The following is a 19,298-nucleotide window of genomic DNA, read 5'->3' as shown; positions in this document are numbered from 1 at the left end:
TAAGATTCAGAATGCTACACAATGAACCAATCCCTCTTACCATAATACAAGAGTGTTTTGAACACTGGTGTACTGTACAAAACATTCTTATATTATGGGACGGAGTTAGTAGCTGTTAATGTATGTACAGTGATAGACGATGTTCATTCCTTACAAGAGGATTGCAGAGCTAAACCTCTTCAAAAGCATTGGGTTGATTCCAAATTTAGGTAAGAGTCCATACGGATCTTATAATGTCCACCAAATGGACGATAATGAGGCTAACATGTGCAGTGATGCTACATAATCAAACAGCTATGAAAGTAAGTATGGTCATACAGGGCAAGAGGTACTCACAAGAGCAATGTAGTGTGCAGTATAGTTGCGAGATTCTGTGGTCCCTTTAGAATGAATTTTCTTCTGCTAACAGTTTTCATACAAGTGAGACGTTAAGCCAAATGCAGAAATGTAGTTCAAATTGTGATGTGATATCATAGACAGTACCTTACGTTGCAGACGAGACCAATGTGTAATAAGATTATTCCAGTCACTGTCGGATAAATGTAGCACCGAAGACTTTATAGAAATTTTGTTTAGAGGCTTGCCATCGAAGTGCACTTGCCTCTGGTAGGAACGATACTTCATCAACGAGTGCTTGAAAAGCGCAACCAACCCTTGCTCGTCTTGACAATCCAGTTTGGTCCTAGCCTAATTAAAAGAATGAAATCTTGTGTCTTCTGTTAGTAGAAACATATGCAGTAATTACCATGAATAACATTAGTACATTACTTACGCATAAGTTGCGGAGAAAGATTGGAAATTGTTCTGTGTCTGCGGTATATGTGCACAAAGTTCCTGACAACAATATAAGCTTTGTCTTCTTGTAACACCCTCGATACGACTATATCTCCCACGTGTCGAGGCACGACTTAGAGGCATAATCGCATTGAAGGCATATGTCGCAAGTTAGGCAATCTTCACAACATCCCATGTAATATAGATAATAAAAGGGGAGATAACATAGTTGGCTTACACTCACCACGTCAATCAAGTACATAAATAACATTACATCATTCAAACACTCATTGCCCGACTATGGCGCCAACATAAAAGATAACCCAACATGCGACATGGTCCTGATCACCCCAACTGGGCACCACTACTGATCATCAGGAAAGGAAACATAGTATCGTTGAGAGTCCTCGTCGAACTCCCACTTGAGCTCAAGCGCGTCACCTGGAGCGGAATCATCAGGCCCTGCATCTGGTGTAATAGTAATCTGTGAGCCACAGGGACTCAGCAATCTCGCACCCTCGCGATCAAGACTATTTAAGCTTATAGGTAAGGCAAGGTAAATATGTGGAGCTGCAGCAAGCAACTAGCAAAAAGTGGTGGCTATCCTGTTCGCAAAAGAGAGCGAGAAGAGGAGGCAAAGCGCGAGCGAGAAACTAGAGAGCAACCTGTGCAAGCATTACTCCAACACTGTGTCCACTTCCCGGACTCCTCCGAGAAGAGGCCATCACGGTAACACACTCAGTTGATTCATTTTAATTAAGTTAAGGTTCAAGTTATCTACAATCGGACATTAACAAATTCCCATCTGCCCATAACCGCGGGCACGGCTTTCGAAAGTTCAAATCCCTACAGGGGAGTCCCAACTTAGCCCATGACAAGCTCTCACGGTCAACGAAGGAATAGACCTCCTCCCGAGATGTTCCGATCAGACTCGGTACATCGGTTCTTCAAGACACTTCGACAGGTTAAAACAAGACCAGCAACACTGCCCGAATGTGCCGACAAATCCCGATAGGAGCTGCACATATGTCATTCTCAGGGCACACTCAGATGAGACTAGCTACGAGTAAAACCAACCCTCAAGTTGCCCCGAGGTGGCCTCGCAGGCAGCTCAGTCGGACCAACACTCAGAGGAGCACTGGCCCGGGGGGTAAAATAAGATGACCCTTGAGTCTGCAGAACCCAAGGGAAAGAAAAGGCTAGGTGGAAAATGGTAAGCCCAATGTTGGGAATTGCTGGACAAGCTTTAATCAAGGTGAAACATCAAGGGGTTCCCATTATAACCCAACCGCGTAAGGAACGCAACAATCCGGGAACATAACACCGATATGACGGAAACTAGGGCGGCAAGAGTGGAACAAAACACTAGGCGAGAGGCCGAGCCTTCCACCCTTTACCATGTATATAGATGCATTAAGATAACATGGCAATATAATGATATCCCAACAAGTAAATAAATGTTCCAACAAGGAAACGGTCTCCAATCTTCACCTGCAACTAGCAACACTATAAGAGGGGCTGAGCAAAGCAGTAACATAGCCAATCAATAGTTTGCTAGGACATGGTGTGTTAGAGGTTTGACATGGCAATTTGGGAGGCTTGAAAGCAAGTGGTAGGCATCGTAGCATTGGCATAGCAAAAGAGCGAGCATCTAGCATAACAAAGATAGTAGTGATTTCGAGGGTATGATCATCTTGCCTGCAAAGTTGTCAGAGTTGACTGGATCCTCGAAAGCAAACTCAACGGGCTCCTCGTTAGAGAACTCGTCTCCCGGCTCTATCCAAACAAGACAAACAAGCAACAAGGACACAATCAACCACGTGCAAGGATCAAACAATATGATGCAAACATGGTATGCTATGCGGGATGCGATGCGGGATGCATATGCAAGATTTGACAAGGAACGCATGAACCTGGCCTCAACTTGTGAATCCAAGTGTGCCACTGGAAAGATGAGATGAAATCTCTTGAAAACGATATAAAGAACGCCGGAATCGGGGTTACGGTTTGGAAATGGCAAGCGATTCAAATATGACCACGTTCTGCGATTTACAGCAAGTAGTCATCTAAATGCAACAAGATGAACATGCTACAGCATCCAAACAAGACAACAAAATACATGGCAGGGATGCATTCGTGATGCTTAACAAAAGTCTAGCACTGAGCTATGGCCAATACATCCATTAACAGGTTCAAACAAGCATGGAAAAAATGCATATGACAAACAGATTTCAGACTTAGTGAAATTAACACTTGTCTGAAATTTCAGATCAGATAGCACTCTTCGGAGCAACAAAACTATATACTGCAGGACCTGAACATGGAAAAGTAAAGCATGGCATGGAGATACTCAAGGATCTTAACAAAAGTCCCTTAGTGACCTTGAGCCAAAAGGGATCAGAAAATACCATTGCAAGCATGTTAACATGGCAACAACATAATCAGTTCTCAGACTTAGTGAAAACTGGAGCATGCTGAAAAACAGATATCAAGTAGGCATGTTTACGAGCTCGATGCACTCACTACGGAGCAAGTCATGACAAGTTAAGCATACACCCACCAAGAACACACAAAATCCAAGCTAGACATGGCAAGAACAATAACATAGCATGCACGGATCAACTACAACAACCTCGGCAAAATCGCTAACAAGTAGACAATCTGCCCAGATTCACGAAATAGCAAAAGTAGAGCTCGATTGACTCAAGCTAGGGTGCTCCATAATTGCAAACAAAGACATGGATGGATAGAGAACTACAATATTAACAAAACATCCTTACTGATCATCCTCAAAAGAGGCACGGATCACTAGGAAACAACATGAACATATGGCATCATGAGAAAAACAGATCAAGGACCTGAAATCAGCATTACCAAGTGCCTCACTTTGCAAGCTTGGCTAGTCACCACACACATCACAAAAATACATGGGTTGCACCTCTGGAAAGATGTCAAAACCCCTAACAAAACATATGTAGAGCTCATGGGCATATCATGCACACATTAATCATGGCAAAAATGACAAATATCTAAATGGAGTAGCAGATCTGACAATTATCTCAAGTAGCACTCTTCTAACAGCATTTCGGGCATCAATATGAACTCAAATGAAAATGATGCAATGAGATGAAATGATGTACTCTCTGAGATGAACATTTTGATATGCTATATGCCAAAAACGGAGCTACGGATGTGGAGATACGATGCAATGAACAGGAGCATATGAGCTAGGGTTTCGGGGCAAAAGTCAACACAAACGGGATTTGGATCTGAGATCCGGCGACACGCTTCCCGATGTTCGCCGGAGACGGAGTCGAGGTCGCCGGAGCTCCTGTAAGCCGTAGGGAGAGGGTTCGCCGGAGACGGGATGCGGCGGCGTCGAGGAGGCGGCAATGTGCGGCGGGCGGCCCTTGGCGATGGCTACGGAGGCGCGGGGAGCCGCGGGGCTGGCCGGCGGCGAACTCCGGCCGGCGTGGCGGCGGGGATGGCCCCTGGCGGCAGAGGCAAGGAAGGGGATGAGGCGGCGCGGGCGGGCGCCTCAGGCCCGGCTCGGCGGCAGGGAGGGCCGCGCGTGGGCCTCGCGGGCCTGGCGCGGTCGGCGGCGAAGCGGTCCCGCCCCGGGACAGGTGGCGCGTCCTGGTTGGGCGGCGGTGGCGGCGGATCTGGGATTTTTAGGGTTTAAAGAGAGGGGATCCGAGATTTGGAATGGGGGAGGTATATATAGGCATAGAGGGAGCTAGGAGTGTCCAAATGAGGTACGGTTTTCGGCCACGCGATCGTGATCGAACGCTCTAGATGATGGAGAGGGTTTAGGTGGGTTTTGGGCCAACTTGGAGGGGTGTTGGGCTGCAACACACACGAGGCCTTTTCGGTCCCTCGGTTAACCGTTGGAGTATCAAACGAAGTCCAAATGATACGAAAATTGACAGGCGGTCTACCGGTAGTAAACCAAGGCCGCTTGGCAAGTCTCAGTCCAATCCGGAAATGTTTAATCCCCACACACGAAAGAAAGGTAAAAATGACCACCGGAGGAGAACGAAGCGTCGGAATGTAAAACGGACAACGGGGAAAATGCTCGAATGCATGAGATGAACACATATGCAAATGCAATGCACATGATGACATGATATGAGATGCATGACAACGATAACAACACACGGAGACAAAGACCCAAACCCGAGAAAATAAAATAACTTAAAGCCAGAAACGGCAAGAGTTGGAGTACATATTGGGTAAGTTACATCCGGGGTGTTACACTTCTAAACTGGGAAGAAATGTAACAGGGGTCCTATTTGCCACAATTGGGGCTCTCTCTGGTTCGAAAAGGGATTTGGCAATTGGATTTTGTGTACTCTTTGCTGGAATGGGGGTTTTGCGTCGTAGAGTTGGTGCTATGTCAACCGGGATCATCATACTGTTTGCTGCAGTTGGGGTCTGCTGAGTTGGGGCATCAGAAATGACCAGTGTAGTAGGGCTAGAGTCTGCTAGAGTTGGGGTGTTTTGTGGGTCAGGTGATATTGCAACTACACCTAATGGGATATTTCATTTATCAGGTGTCACTAGCTTTTCCAAATACTTTGCTCGTGCTCCTCCGTGATCAGCAATCGCCCTCTTCCTTTTGAATGTCTGATACACAAAAACAACATTTGATTGGATAAATATGGTATGATGACAGATGGAATATGTACTGAAAATGGATAGGCGGGGCGTATTCACATACACAATGTGTAAACTAAGCTAATCGCAGTGCAACAAAGTAGAAGCAATGCAAAGCATCAGTTGCAAGATATGTGCGACCAATATAACCTTGGAAAGTTAGAGCAAGCACCTTGATGGGTGAATAAGATAGGGCATCTGCCTCTGACTCCTCCACTAGGGAGCTACATTGACTTAGGTCTCCCTCTAGCTCGGAATCACTGTTAGGATCATATTCTGAGCATGAATCTAGAGAGCGTTTGCATTGCATTTCATCCAGACTTGATTTCAGTCCCTTAATGCCAAGTTTGACAGCCATGGCATTGTTCTGCTTTATTCTTTTCCTGCACGCAAGCTCATAATCCTTATGATGCTGTTTAGAATCTGAGATTCATGAAAACATAAAAAGTAGTCAGATTATCTATGGAATGCATTGCGGATTCAACTCGAAGAGTGTCTCCCTATAAACCCCTGCATATGCAAAGTTCACCCCAACTGTACCGACCAGACCACACATAGAAATACAAACCTCTTATGTCTCTATAACAGGTAGACACACATTTCAAAACTGAAGTAGGAACATTAGAATCACATCAAATTCGTATTTGAACAAATAAATTAAGGAATTATGAGTGGAATAATGTTTAGCTTCAAGGGTGGAGTTCTTGTAGTGCGACACAAAGCAAGTAGGTAGATTGTATTCCATGTAAAAGATCGTAGTCTATGTAAAAGCTAGAAATGACACTTTCTTTCTGTACAATGAAGTGGTCGTTGCCCACACATGATGGAATAGATCACACGGATAAATACTATTCACTCATGTATACGGTTTTAGTATTTTGAAACAGGGTAGTCCACCCTAAAAGAATATTGACAACAAATATGACAAGGCAAGCATAGATGTAGTGAATCAATCATTTACTTGTGAGCTTACTAGGACAAGTATGCAGAACTGTAACTGCAGTAAGAGACTGTCCAAAATCCGAATCAAGAAGATTGTCTAGCACTTATTGTTTGCAACTAATCGACATGAATAATTGGATATCATATCGAATGAGTAAGAAAGACAAGTAAAATTGTCAACAAACTTGGCCTGCAGTAGTAATCTGGGTCAATGTCACTACGACCAACAATCCAAAATGACTAGTGTTTGTTCCTAGTGCCAGAATTTTGAAACCCTATAAACTTTACAGGTACTAAAGATTATTGAAATACATCTAAACCATTAAGTGTAGGTAGCACTTAGCACACAACAAACCCTAATGACAGTCCTTCCTAATGAGTAATGAATCAATTAGAAAATGGGTGATGAGGAGTGGCCGCTGAGTGTTGAGGACGTATCTCAGGATAAATCGGGTTGGCGTAGTGGGTGTTGTACGCCCGAGCCCTGAACAGACTCGGAAGGTAGGCACGGCGGCGCACCCGGGCAACGGTGACGCTGTTGGGCGAGCGGCTCCTGACCTCCTGTTAGTCCGCCGTTTCGTCCTAGAGTCATGCCATATAGGGACGACAAGTCACCCGCGAGGCAGGTGGCTGATGGTGAGTAGAGATCGGAAGCACGCAGCAGAACAGAGGGGAATCGGGGCCTAGGCTGACAAAAATCCCAGGGTGGGACGCGGCCCACCATGGGAACCCTGTAGAGATACACACCCGAGCGGCGAACATGCATTTTCGAAACTAAATTAGGAACATTTAGCTGACCAACTAAATGACTTTGTTTTAATAATATTAGATTCGTATTTCAACAACTAAGCTTGTTTAGCTTGATGGGTGGAGTAGTGCTATTATGACACGAAGCACGTATGTTGATCGTATAGTGATCACAGAAGGGGGAAACCCTAAGCATTTTTTCAGCAAAAGAGGGTTTCCCCTCCGATTTCTATTAAAGAAACCACCACGGAACCAACATGATCAATTAAACCCTAAGCATGATCAATTAAACCCTATTATGACTGGGCCATGGCATATTTAAAGTTGCAAACCGGAGAAATGCTATTTAGCATCCATTGTTTGCTTCGATCTAAGAACTAAATTCTAAGAGTTGGAAAGAAAGTACAGTAACCAAGTTACGATATATTTTCTGGTTGAGATCAAAAAGTTGAGGAGATATGAAGTACCACCTCTCCTGCGGCGCCGTGTAGGCATCGGTGGTGCGATGGCTGTCCGTGGCGTTGAAGCAGATCTGCAACGGTAGACGGGTGCATCAGAGGATAAGTCCCGTTGTGGTGGAAGATAAGGTCGTGTGAGCGGCCCCGGCAAAGAGGACAACAGCGCCGATGAAGCGAGAGGACGCGATGCAAGGCTCTTGGAACATCACCGTGGGTGAGAAACATCCATCTATAGCATTGGATAACGCGGTCTAGGTAGGCGCTCCGACATGGTGGAGGACGATGGCGATGGATGGGGCGGAGGACGGCGGCGATGGATGGGGTGGCGGACGGAGGAGGCTGGTGTGGGGATGGTGTTTGTAACACCCTCGATGCGACTATAGCTCCCACGTGTCGAGGCAGGACTTAGAGACATAATCGCATTGAAGGCATATGTCGCAAGTTAAGCAATCTTCACAACATCCCATGTAATATGAATAATAAAGGGGAGAACATAGTTGGCTTACACTCGCCACGTCAATCAAGAACATAAATAACATTACATCATTCAAACACTCATGGCCCGACTGCGACGCCAAAATGAAAGAGAACCCAACATGCGACACGGTCCCAATCACCCCCAACTGGGCACCACTACTGATCATCGGGAAAGGAAACATAGTAACGCTGAGAGTCCTCGTCGAACTCCCACTTGAGCTCGTACTCGTCACCTGGAGCGGAATCACCTGGACCTGCATCTGGAGTTATAGTATCTGTGAGCCACAGGGACTCAGCAATCTCGCACCCTCGCGATCAAAACTATTTAAGCTTATAGGAAGGGTAAGGCAATATAAGTGGAGCTGCAGCAAGCGACTAGCAAGTATGGTGGCTATCTTATTCGCAAAAGAGAGCGAGAAGAGGAGGCAAAGCACGAGCGAGAAACTAGAGAACAACCTGCGCAAACATTACTCCAACACCGTGTCCACTTCCCGGACTCTGCCGGAAAGGGGCCATCACGGTAACACACTCAGTTGATTCATTTTAATTAATTAAGGTTCAAGTTATCTACAACCGGACATTAACAAATTCCCATCTGCCCATAACTGCGGGCACGGCTTTCGAAAGTTCAATCCCTGCAGGGGAGTCCCAACTTAGCCCATGACAAACTCTCACGGTCAACGAAGGAATAGACCTCCACCCGAGACACACCGATCAGACTCGGCAACCCGGTACAACAAGACACTTCGACAGGTTAAAACAAGACCAGCAACATCCCCCGAATGTGCCGACAAATCCCGATAGGAGCTGCACATATCTCTTTCTCAGGGCACACTCAGATAAGCAATCCTTACAACTAAAACCAGCCCTCGAGTTTCCCCGAGGTGGCGCTGCAAGGGGCTCTAGTTTGGACCAACACTCAGAGGAGCACTGGCCCGGGGGGGTAAAATAAGATGACCCTTGAGTCTGCAGAACCCAAGGGAAAGAAAAGGCTAGGTGGCAAATGGTAAGACCAATGTTGGGCATTGCTGGACAAGCTTTAATCAAGGCGAAACATCAAGGGGTTCCCATTATAACCCAACCGCGTAAGGAACGCAACAATCCGGGAACATAACACCGATATGACGGAAACTAGGGCGGCAAGAGTGGAACAAAACACTAGGCGAGAGGCCGAGCCTTCCACCCTTTACCAAGTATATAGATGCATTAAGATAACATCGCAATATAATGATATCCCAACAAGTAAATAAAAGATGTTCCAACAAGGAACGGCCTCCAATCTTCACCTGCAACTAGCAATGCTATAAGAGGGGCTGAGCAAAGCGGTAACATAGCCAATCAACGGTTTGCTAGGACAAGGTGGGTTAGAGGTTTGACATGGCAATTGGGAGGCTAACAAGCAAAAGGTAGGCATCGTAGCATTGGCATAGCAAAGAGCGAGCAAACTAGCATAGCAAAGATAGAAGTGATTTCGAGGGTATGATCATCTTGCCTGCACAGTTGTCAGAGTTGACTGGATCCTCACAAGCAAACTCAACGGTCTCCTCGGTAGCGAACTCGTCTCCCGGCTCTACCCAAACAAGACAAACAAGCAACAAGGATACAATCAACCACGTGCAAGACCAAGCAATAAGATGAAATGATGATGCAGGATGCGATGCGGGATGCAAAATGCAAGATATGACAGGAAATGCATGAATCTGGCCTCAACTTGGGAATCCAAGTGTGCCACTGGAAAGATGAGATGAAATCGCTTGAAAACGATATAAAGATCATCGGAATCGGAGTTACGGTTTGGAAATGGCAAGCGTTTTAAGAATGACACCGGTCTGCGATTTACAGCAAGTAGGAATCTAAATGCAATGAAATGAACGTGCTACAGCCACCAAATATGACAACAAAATACATGGCAGGGATTCACACAAGATGCTTAACAAAAGACTAGCACTGAGCCACGGCCAATTCATCCATTACGAGATTCAAACAAGCATGGCAAAAACGCAAATGCAAAACAGATTCCAGACTTAGTGAAATTAACACTTGTCTGAAATTTCAGATCACGAAGCCCCCTTCGGAGCAGCAAAACACATGATACATGACCTGATTATGATAAATAAGAACATGGAATGGAGATACTCAACAAGCTTAACAAAAGAACCAAAGTGACCTGGGGCCAAAAGGGTTCACAAAATATACTAACGGGCACACGAACATAGCAAAAACATAATCAGTTTTCAGACTTAGTGAAAACTGAGACATGCTGAAATATAACTCACGAAGGCATGTAAACGAGCTCGATGCATTCACTACGGTGCCAGTCATGGCAAGGCAAGCATACATCCATAAATAAGGCACAAAATACAAGCTACAAATGGCAAAAACAATGCATAGCATGCACGGATCAACTACAACAACGCCGGCAAAATTGCAAACAAGTTGACGATCTGCCCAGATTCACCACGAAGCAAAAGTAGAGCTCGATTGACTCAAGCTAGGGTGCTCCATAATTGCAAGCAAAGACATGGATGGATAGAGCATAACATGATTAACAAAACTCCCTTACTGATCATCCTCAAAAGAGGCACGGATCACTAGGAAACAAGCTAAACATATGGCATCATGAACTAAATAATCCCAGACTTAGTGAAAACTACTAAGTCCCTGAAAACTGATTTACCGGGTGCCTCACTTTGCAAGATTGCACAAGTCACCACACACATCCTAAAAATGCATAGATTGCACCTCTGGAAAGAAGACAAAATCCTTAACAAAACATATGAAGGACTCACAGGCATAGCGTGCACACAATAATCATGGCAAAAATGACAAAAGTCTAAGATGAACTAGCAGATCTGACAATTAACTCACGAAGCCTCCTTCTAACAGCATTTTGGGCATCAAGATGAACTCGAATGAAAATGATGCAATGGAATAAAATTATGGACTCGTCGAGGCGAACATTTTGATATGCTATATGCCCAAAACGGAGCTACGGATGCAAAGTTACGGGGCCTCGAACCGGGCAACATGGACTGAAAATCCTGGGACTTAGTGAAAAAAAACTACCCCAGATCTAGGGTTTGACCGGCGGGCACGCGAACCGAGGCGAGATCCGAGCTCGCCGGAGCCTTGCCGGACATGACGCGGCATGCCGACCGGAGGAGGAGGAGATGGCCGGGGTGGTGAGGGGCGCGGCCAGCCGGCGGAGTGGGCGGCGCGGCCGGAGGAGGAGGCGGCGTGGGCGAGTGCGGCGGTGGCCGTGGCGGGCTCGCCCGTCGGAGTCGGAGCGGGTCGGCGGTGAGGCGTGTCGGCGGCGAGCGGCGATGGCGGCGTCGGGCGCCGGAGTTGGGCGAGGCGGCGGCGGAAGAAGGCGCGGGCGCGGCCCGGAGCGGCTCGGGGGCGGGCCGGCGATGGGCTCTCGGGCCCGCGGCGGCGCGGGTGGCGGCGGAGTGCCACGTGGCGGGCGCTGGGTGGCGGCTGCGGAATCCGTACGTTGTTCGGCTCGTCCGGACACGTCCGGCGGCGGCGGAGAGGGATTTTTTTTAGGGTTTCTGGGAGAGGGAGAGATCCGAAAATGGAGGGGCTATTTATAGGCATAAGTGGAGCTAGGAGAGTCCAAATGAGGTGCGGTTTTCGGCCACGCGGTCGTTATCGAACGCTCTAGGACATGGAGCAGAGTTTGGTGGGTTTTGGGCCAAATTGGAGGGGTGTTGGGCTGCAACACACACGAGGCCTTTTCGGTCCCTCGGTTAACCGTTGGAGTATCAAACGAAGTCCAAATGGCACGAAACTTGACAGGCGGTCTACCGGTAGTAAACCAAGGCCGTTTGGCAAGTCTTGGTCCAATCCGGAAATGTTTAATACCCACACACGAAAGAAAGCTAGAAATGGCCACCGGAGGAGAACGAAGCGCCGGAATGCAAAACGGACAACGGGGAAAATGCTTGAACGCATGAGATGAACACGTATGCAATAGCAATGCACATGATGACATGATATGTGATGCATGACACGACAACAACACACGGAGACGAAACCCAAATCCGAGGAAATAAATATAACTTAACGCTGGAAACGGCAAGAGTTGGATTACAAATTGGGAAAGTTACATCCGGGGTGTTACAGTGTTCTAGCACGGATGGTGTATGAATGGGAAAATGGAAGGGGAGGTACTGGGAACCATGTTTTTGGGACACGCTAATAACCCACAAGTATAGGGGATCGCAATAGTTTTCGGTAAGTAAGAGTGTCGAACCCAACGAGGAGCTAAAGGTGGAACAAATATTCCCTCAAGTTCTATCGACCACCGATACAACTCTACGCACGCTTGACATTCGCTTTACCTAGAACAAGTATGAAACTAGAAGTACTTTGTAGGTGTTGTTGGATAGGTTTGCAAGATAATAAAGAGCAAGTAAATAAAAGCTAAGGGCTGTTGTGAAATTGCCCCTAAGCAATTGACTACTTTACTAGACCGATAACAAGTATTATGTGGGAGAGGCCACTGCTAGCATGTCATTCCTGACTTGGAATTCTATGCACTTATGATTGGAACTATTAGCAAGCATCCGCAACTACTAACGTTCATTAAGGTAAACCCCAACCATAGCATTAAGATATATTGGTCCCCCTTCAATCCCGTATGCATCAATTTCTATGCTAGGTTGAAGCTTCTGTCACTCTTGCCCTCCAATGCATAGTCCTATCAACATGAAACTAACCCTAGGGTGTGATCCACACGCGCAATCATATGATGGGCACCAAAGGACAATAATATAACCACAAGCAAATTAAATCAATCATAGCAATTCATCAACCACCGGTAGGACAACGAAAATCTACTCATACATCATAGGATGGCAACACATCATTGAATAATAATATGAATCATAAAGCACCATGTTCAAGTAGAGGGTACAGCGGTTTGCGGGAGAGTGGACCACTATAGATAGAGGGGGGAAGGTGATGGATATGTTGGTGAAGATGGCGGAGGTGTTGGTGTAGATCGCGGTGATGATGATGGCCCCTGGTGGCACTCTGGTGCCCCCAGAATCAAGGGGGAGAGAGCCCCCCTCCTTGTTCTTCTTCCTTGACCTCCTCCCTAGATGGGAGAAGGGTTTCCCCTCTGGTCCATGGCCTCCATGGAACGGGAGGGGCGAGAGCCCCTCCGAGATTGGATATGTCTCTCTGTCTCTCTCTGTTTCTGCGTTCTCAGATTCTTCCCTTTCACCGTTTCTTATATTCCCGGAGATCCGTAACTCCGATTGGGCTGAAATTTTAACACGATCTCTATCCAGATATTAGCTTTCTTGTGGCGAAAGAAGGGCATCAACCGCCTTACGGGTGGCCCACGAGGGTTAGGGGCGCGCCCAGGGGCAGGCGTGCCCCCTGCCTCGTGGCCACCTCGGGCACCGTCTCGCGTGGAATTTTCTTCCCAAAAATCATATATATTCCAAAAAAATCTCCGTCGGTTTTTATCCCGTTTGGACTCCGTTTGATATGGATATTCTATGAAACAAAAAACAAGCAACAAACAGGAACTGGCACTGGGCACTGGATCAATATGTTAGTCCCAAAAATAGTATAAAAAGTTGCCAAAAGTATATGAAAGTTGTAGAATATTGGCATGGAACAATCAAAAATTATAGATACGACGGAGACGTATCAGCATCCCCAATCTTTTATTCCTGCTCGTCCTTGAGTAGGTAAATGGTAAAAAAGATAATTTTTGATGTGGAATGCTACCTAGCATAATCTTGATCACATATCTAATCATGGCATGAATATTAAGATACGAGTGATTCAAAGCAATAGTCTATCATTTGACATAAAAACAATAATACTTCAAGTCTACTAATAAAGCAATCATGTCTTTTCAAAATAACATGGCCAAAGAAAGTTATCCCTACAAAATCATATAGTCTGGCTATGCTCCATCTTGACCACACAAAATATTCACATCATGCACAACACCGATGACAAGCCAAGCAATTGTTTCATACTTTTGACGTTCTCAAAGCTTTTCAACTTTCACGCAATACATGAGCGTGAGCCATGGACATAGCACTATAGGTGGAATAGAATATGATGGTGGAGAAGACAAAAAGGAGAAGATAGTCTCACATCAACTAGGCGTATCAACGGGCTATGGAGATGCCCATCAATAGATATCAATGTGAGTGAGTAGGGATTGCCATGCAACGGATGCACTAGAGCTATAAGTGTATGAAAGCTCCAACTAAAACTAAGTGGGTGTGCATCCAACTTGCTTGCTCATGAAGACCTCAGGCATTTGAGGAAGCCCATCATCAGAATATACAAGCCAAGTTCTATAATGAAAATTCCCACTAGTATATGAAAGTGATAACTCAAGAGACTCTCTATATGAAGAACATGGTGCTACTTTGAAGCACAAGTGTGGAAAAAGGATAGTAGCACTGCTCCTTCTCTCTTTTTCTCTCATTTTTTTGTTTTTTTGTTTTTTTGGTGGGCTTCTTCGACCTCTTTTTTTGGGCTTCTTTGGCCTCTTTTATTTTTTGTGAAGTCCGGAGTCTCATCCCGACTTATGGGGGAATCATAGTCTCCATCATCCTTTCCTCACTGGGGCAATGCTCTAATAATGATGGTCATCACACTTTTATTTACTTACAACTCAATATTACAACTCAATGTCTAGAACAAAGTATGACTCTATATGGATGCCTCCGGTGGTGTACCGGGATGTGCAATGATCTAGCGTAGCAATGACATCAAAAAATGGACAAGCCATGAAAACATCATGCTAGCTATCTTACGATCATGCAAAGCAATATGACAATGAATGCTCAAGTCATGTATATGATGATGATGGAAGTTGCATGGCAATATATCTAGGAATGGCTATGGAAACGCCATGATAGGTAGGTATGGTGGCTGTTTGAGGAAGGTATATGGTGGGTTTATGGTACCGGCGAAAGTTGCACGATACTAGAGAGGCTAGCAATGGTGGAAGGGTGAGAGTGCGTATAATCCATGGACTCAACATTAGTCATAAAGAACTCACATACTTATTGCAAAAATCTATTATTCATCGAAACAAAGTACTACAAACATGCTCCTAGGGGGGTAGATTGGTAGCAAAAGACCATCGCTCGTCCTCGACCGCCACTCATAAGGAAGACAATCAATAAATAAATCATGCTCCGACTTCGTTACATAATGGTTCACCAAACGAGCATGCTACGGGAATCACAAACCTCAACACAAGTATTTCTACAATCCACAACTACCCACTAGCATGACTCTAATATCACCATCTTTATATCGCAAAACTATTGCAAGGAATCAAACATATCATATTCAGTGATCTACAAGTTTTATGTAGGATTTTATGACTAACCATGTGAATGACCAGTTCTTGTCATCTCCCCAAATAGATATAAGTGAAGCAAGAGAGTTTAATTCTTTCTACAAAAGATATGCCTGTGCTCTAACAAATCATAGTGAAGAAAAAGAGCATTCTACAAATGGCGGTTTTCTATGTAAAGAGAAACAGGCAATCCAAACTTCAAATGATATAAGTGAAGCACATGAAGCATTCTATAAAGCCATACTTAAAAGATATAAGTGAAGTGCATAGAGCATTCTGTAAATGAACCAAGGACTATCTCATACCAGCATGGTGCATAAAAGAACAATGAAAACTAAATTCAAAATACGCTCCAAGATTGCACATATCGCATGAACGAAATGAATCTGAAAATCGATACTTGTTGAAGAAAGAGGGGATGCCTTCCGGGGCATCCCCAAGCTTAGACGCTTGAGTCTCCTTGAATATTTACTTGGGGTGCCTCGGGCATCCCCAAGCTTGAGCTCTTTCCTCTCTTCCTTCTTCTCACATCAAGACCTTCTCAATCATCGAACACTTCATCCACAGAAAACTCGGTAAGATCCGTTATTATAATAAAGCAAATCACTACTCTAAGTACTGTTGCAAACGAATTCATATTTTGTTTTTGCATTGTGTCTACTGTAGTATAGCTTTTACATGGCTTAATCCACTGATAGGAATTGATAGTTTCATCAAAACAAGCAAACTATGCATCAAAAACAGGATCTGTCTAAAACAGAACAGTCTGTAATAATCTGAACATTCACCATACTTATGATACTTGAAAAATTCTACCAAAATTAGGAAAAATAAAAAATTTGTATAGGAAGACAGTGCAAGAAGAATCAGAACCATTTGACGTTCCAGATAAAAATGTAAAATCACGCACTACAGCCAAAGTTTCTGTCCTGCACCATACAAACCATCAAGCAAATGTAAACATCCTAAAGGCAAACCTTGGCACATTATTTTTATAATACAATGGAATTGTACAAGGGGATAATTATTTTTATTGAAAAGTTTCAGTAATCAAGATTCACAAAGTTTCCTTTTTGAAAAAGTTTTGGGTTCCCCTCTTTATTTTTGTTGTTTTTAAACTATATAAAAGCACTCAACAGAAATAAATGACTCTCTAAACTTCCGGGTTGTCTCTCTGGCAGCGCTTTCTTTAAAGCCATTAAGCTAGGCATATAGTGATCAATTAATGGATCCACCTGGATCCCAAGGTATATCAAAGCCAATTTTAATTAACAATGATTTGTAATTTAGTAGTGAGCACAAAGTAACAGATATCATGCAACAACGAAGTCTAACTCTCTTCCTATGCATCGACATGTCATAAAAGAACAATTCATGCACACAAAGTAAAGGCCAATGCATAGTATAAACAGTTTCTTGCAATTTTATCATATTGGAAACATAGAGAGGTGGAGATATAGTTCCTCTCTCATAATAATTGCAAGTAGGAGCAGCAAGCACATGCACATTATATTCATCAAAATCATCATGTGCAACGGTAGAAGGCAACCCATCAATATAATCCTTAATAAGGGCAAACTTCTCCGATATAGTGTAGTCGGGAGAATTCAAAAAGATAATAGGACTATCATGTGTGGGTGCAGTAGCAACAATTTCATGTTTAACATACGGAACTATAGCAAGTTCATCTCCATAAGCATAATTCATATTGGCATCTTGGCCACAAGCATAGCAAGCATCATCAAAAAGGGATATTTCAAAAGAATCAACGGGATCATAACAATCATCATAGCAATCATCCTCCGGTAAGCATGAAGGGAAATTAAACAATGTATGAGTTGAAGAGTTATTCTCATTAGAAGGTGGGCACGGTAGCTAATCCGCTCTTCCTCCTTTTGTTCTTCGCTCTCCTACTCATCTTTTTCATCCAATAAGCTCACAGTTTCATCAATTTCTTCTTCCATAGACTCCTGCAAAATATTAGTCTCTTCTTGGACAGCGGAGACTTTCTCAATAAGCGCATTAATATAGGAATTATATTCATAATTATCATAGCAATATTTTAAGATAGCTAAATTTTCAGGCCTATAAACATCATCATCATAAGCTTCATGCTTTTCAAACAAAGATTCAATTTCATAAGCACCCTTAAAAGCAACAAATTCTTCTATTTGTTCCACATCATAGTAATCATATATACCATTAGCATAAGAAGCTAAGGTTTGATGATCATTAAATTCACATGAAAAGGGAAGGTGTGGAGCCTTCACCTTAGAGCAACAAGTATAATCATATCTCAAGCATAGTTGCGTAGCATACCAATTCAATATATGAATTTGATCCCATAATAGTTTCCCTTTTTGTGTCAAGTGGTAATCCCTAAAGTATTCACGTTGATCCAACGTTACTCTCATTACATAATTGAATGGGGTTTTCTCAGGATTATTAAAGTAGTACATAATATTTTTCACATAACCAGCATCGAGGGTTTTAGGAGGTTCCCTATCTCCATGAGTAGCAAGTACCCTAATTTTTTTGGTATTTCGTGTTCCATATCCATAACTAAAGATAGAGAACAACTAAGAACAGCAAATAAAAATTACTTAGTGATAAAGCAAACAAGCACACACGAGAATATTCACCCCACGCTATTGCTCCCCGGCAATGGCGCCAGTAAAGGGTCTTGATAACCCACAAGTATAGGGGATCGCAACAGTTTTCTATAAGTAAGAGTGTCGAACCCAACGAGGAGCTAAAGGTAGAACAAATATTCCCTCAAGTTCTATCGACCACCGATACAACTCTACGCACGCTTGACGTTCGCTTTACCTAGAACAAGTATGAAACTAGAAGTACTTTGTAGGTGTTGTTGGATAGGTTTGCAAGATAATAAAGAGCAAGTAAATAAAAGCTAAGGGCTATTGTGAAATTGCCCCTAAGCAATTGACTACTTTACTAGACCGATAGCAAGTATTATGTGGGAGAGGCCACTGCTAGCATATCATCCCTGACTTGGAATTCTATGCACTCATGATTGGAACTATTAACAAACATCCACAACTACTAACGTTCATTAAGGTAAAACCCAACCATAGCATTAAGATATATTGGTCCCCCTTCAATCCCGTATGCATCAATTTCTATGCTAGGTTGAAGCTTCTGTCACTCTTGCCCTCCAATACATAGTCCTATCAACATACAACTAACCCTAGGGTGTGATCCACGCGCGCAATCATATGATGGGAACCAAAGGACAGAAACATAACGACAAGCAAATTAAATCAATCATAGCAATTCATCAACCACCAATAGGATAACGAAAATCTACTCAGACATCATAGGATGGCAACACATCATTGGGTAATAATATGAAGCATAAAGCACCATGTTCAAGTAGAGGGTACAGCGGGTTGCGGGAGAGTGGACCGCTGTAGATAGAGGGGGAAGGTGATGGAGATGTTGGTGAAGATGGCGGAGGTGTTGGTGTAGATCGTGGTGATGATGATGGCCCCCGGTGGCACTTCGGTGCCACCGGAAGCGAGGGGGAGAGCCCCCCTCCTCCTTCTTCTTCCTTGACCTCCTCCCTAGATGGTAGACGGGTTTCCCCTCTAGTCCATGGCCTCCAAGGCACGGGAGGGGCGAGAGCCCCTCCGAGATTGGATCTGTCTCTCTGTCTCTCTTTGTTTCTTCGTTCTCAGATTCTTCCCTTTCACCGTTTCTTATATTCCCGGAGATCCGTAACTCCGATTGGGCTGAAATTTTAACATGATCTCTATCCGGATATTAGCTTTCTTGCGGCGAAAGAAGGACATCAACTACCTTACAGGTGGCCCACGAGGGTCAGGGGTGCGCCCCCTGCCTCATGGCCACCTCGGGCACCGTCTCGCGTGGATTTT

Source organism: Triticum urartu, chromosome 4, assembly GCF_003073215.2.
Source record: "Triticum urartu cultivar G1812 chromosome 4, Tu2.1, whole genome shotgun sequence".
Taxonomy (NCBI): domain Eukaryota; kingdom Viridiplantae; phylum Streptophyta; class Magnoliopsida; order Poales; family Poaceae; genus Triticum; species Triticum urartu.
The sequence above is the reverse complement of the archived record's forward strand: the minus strand, read 5'-3'. Positions refer to the sequence as shown.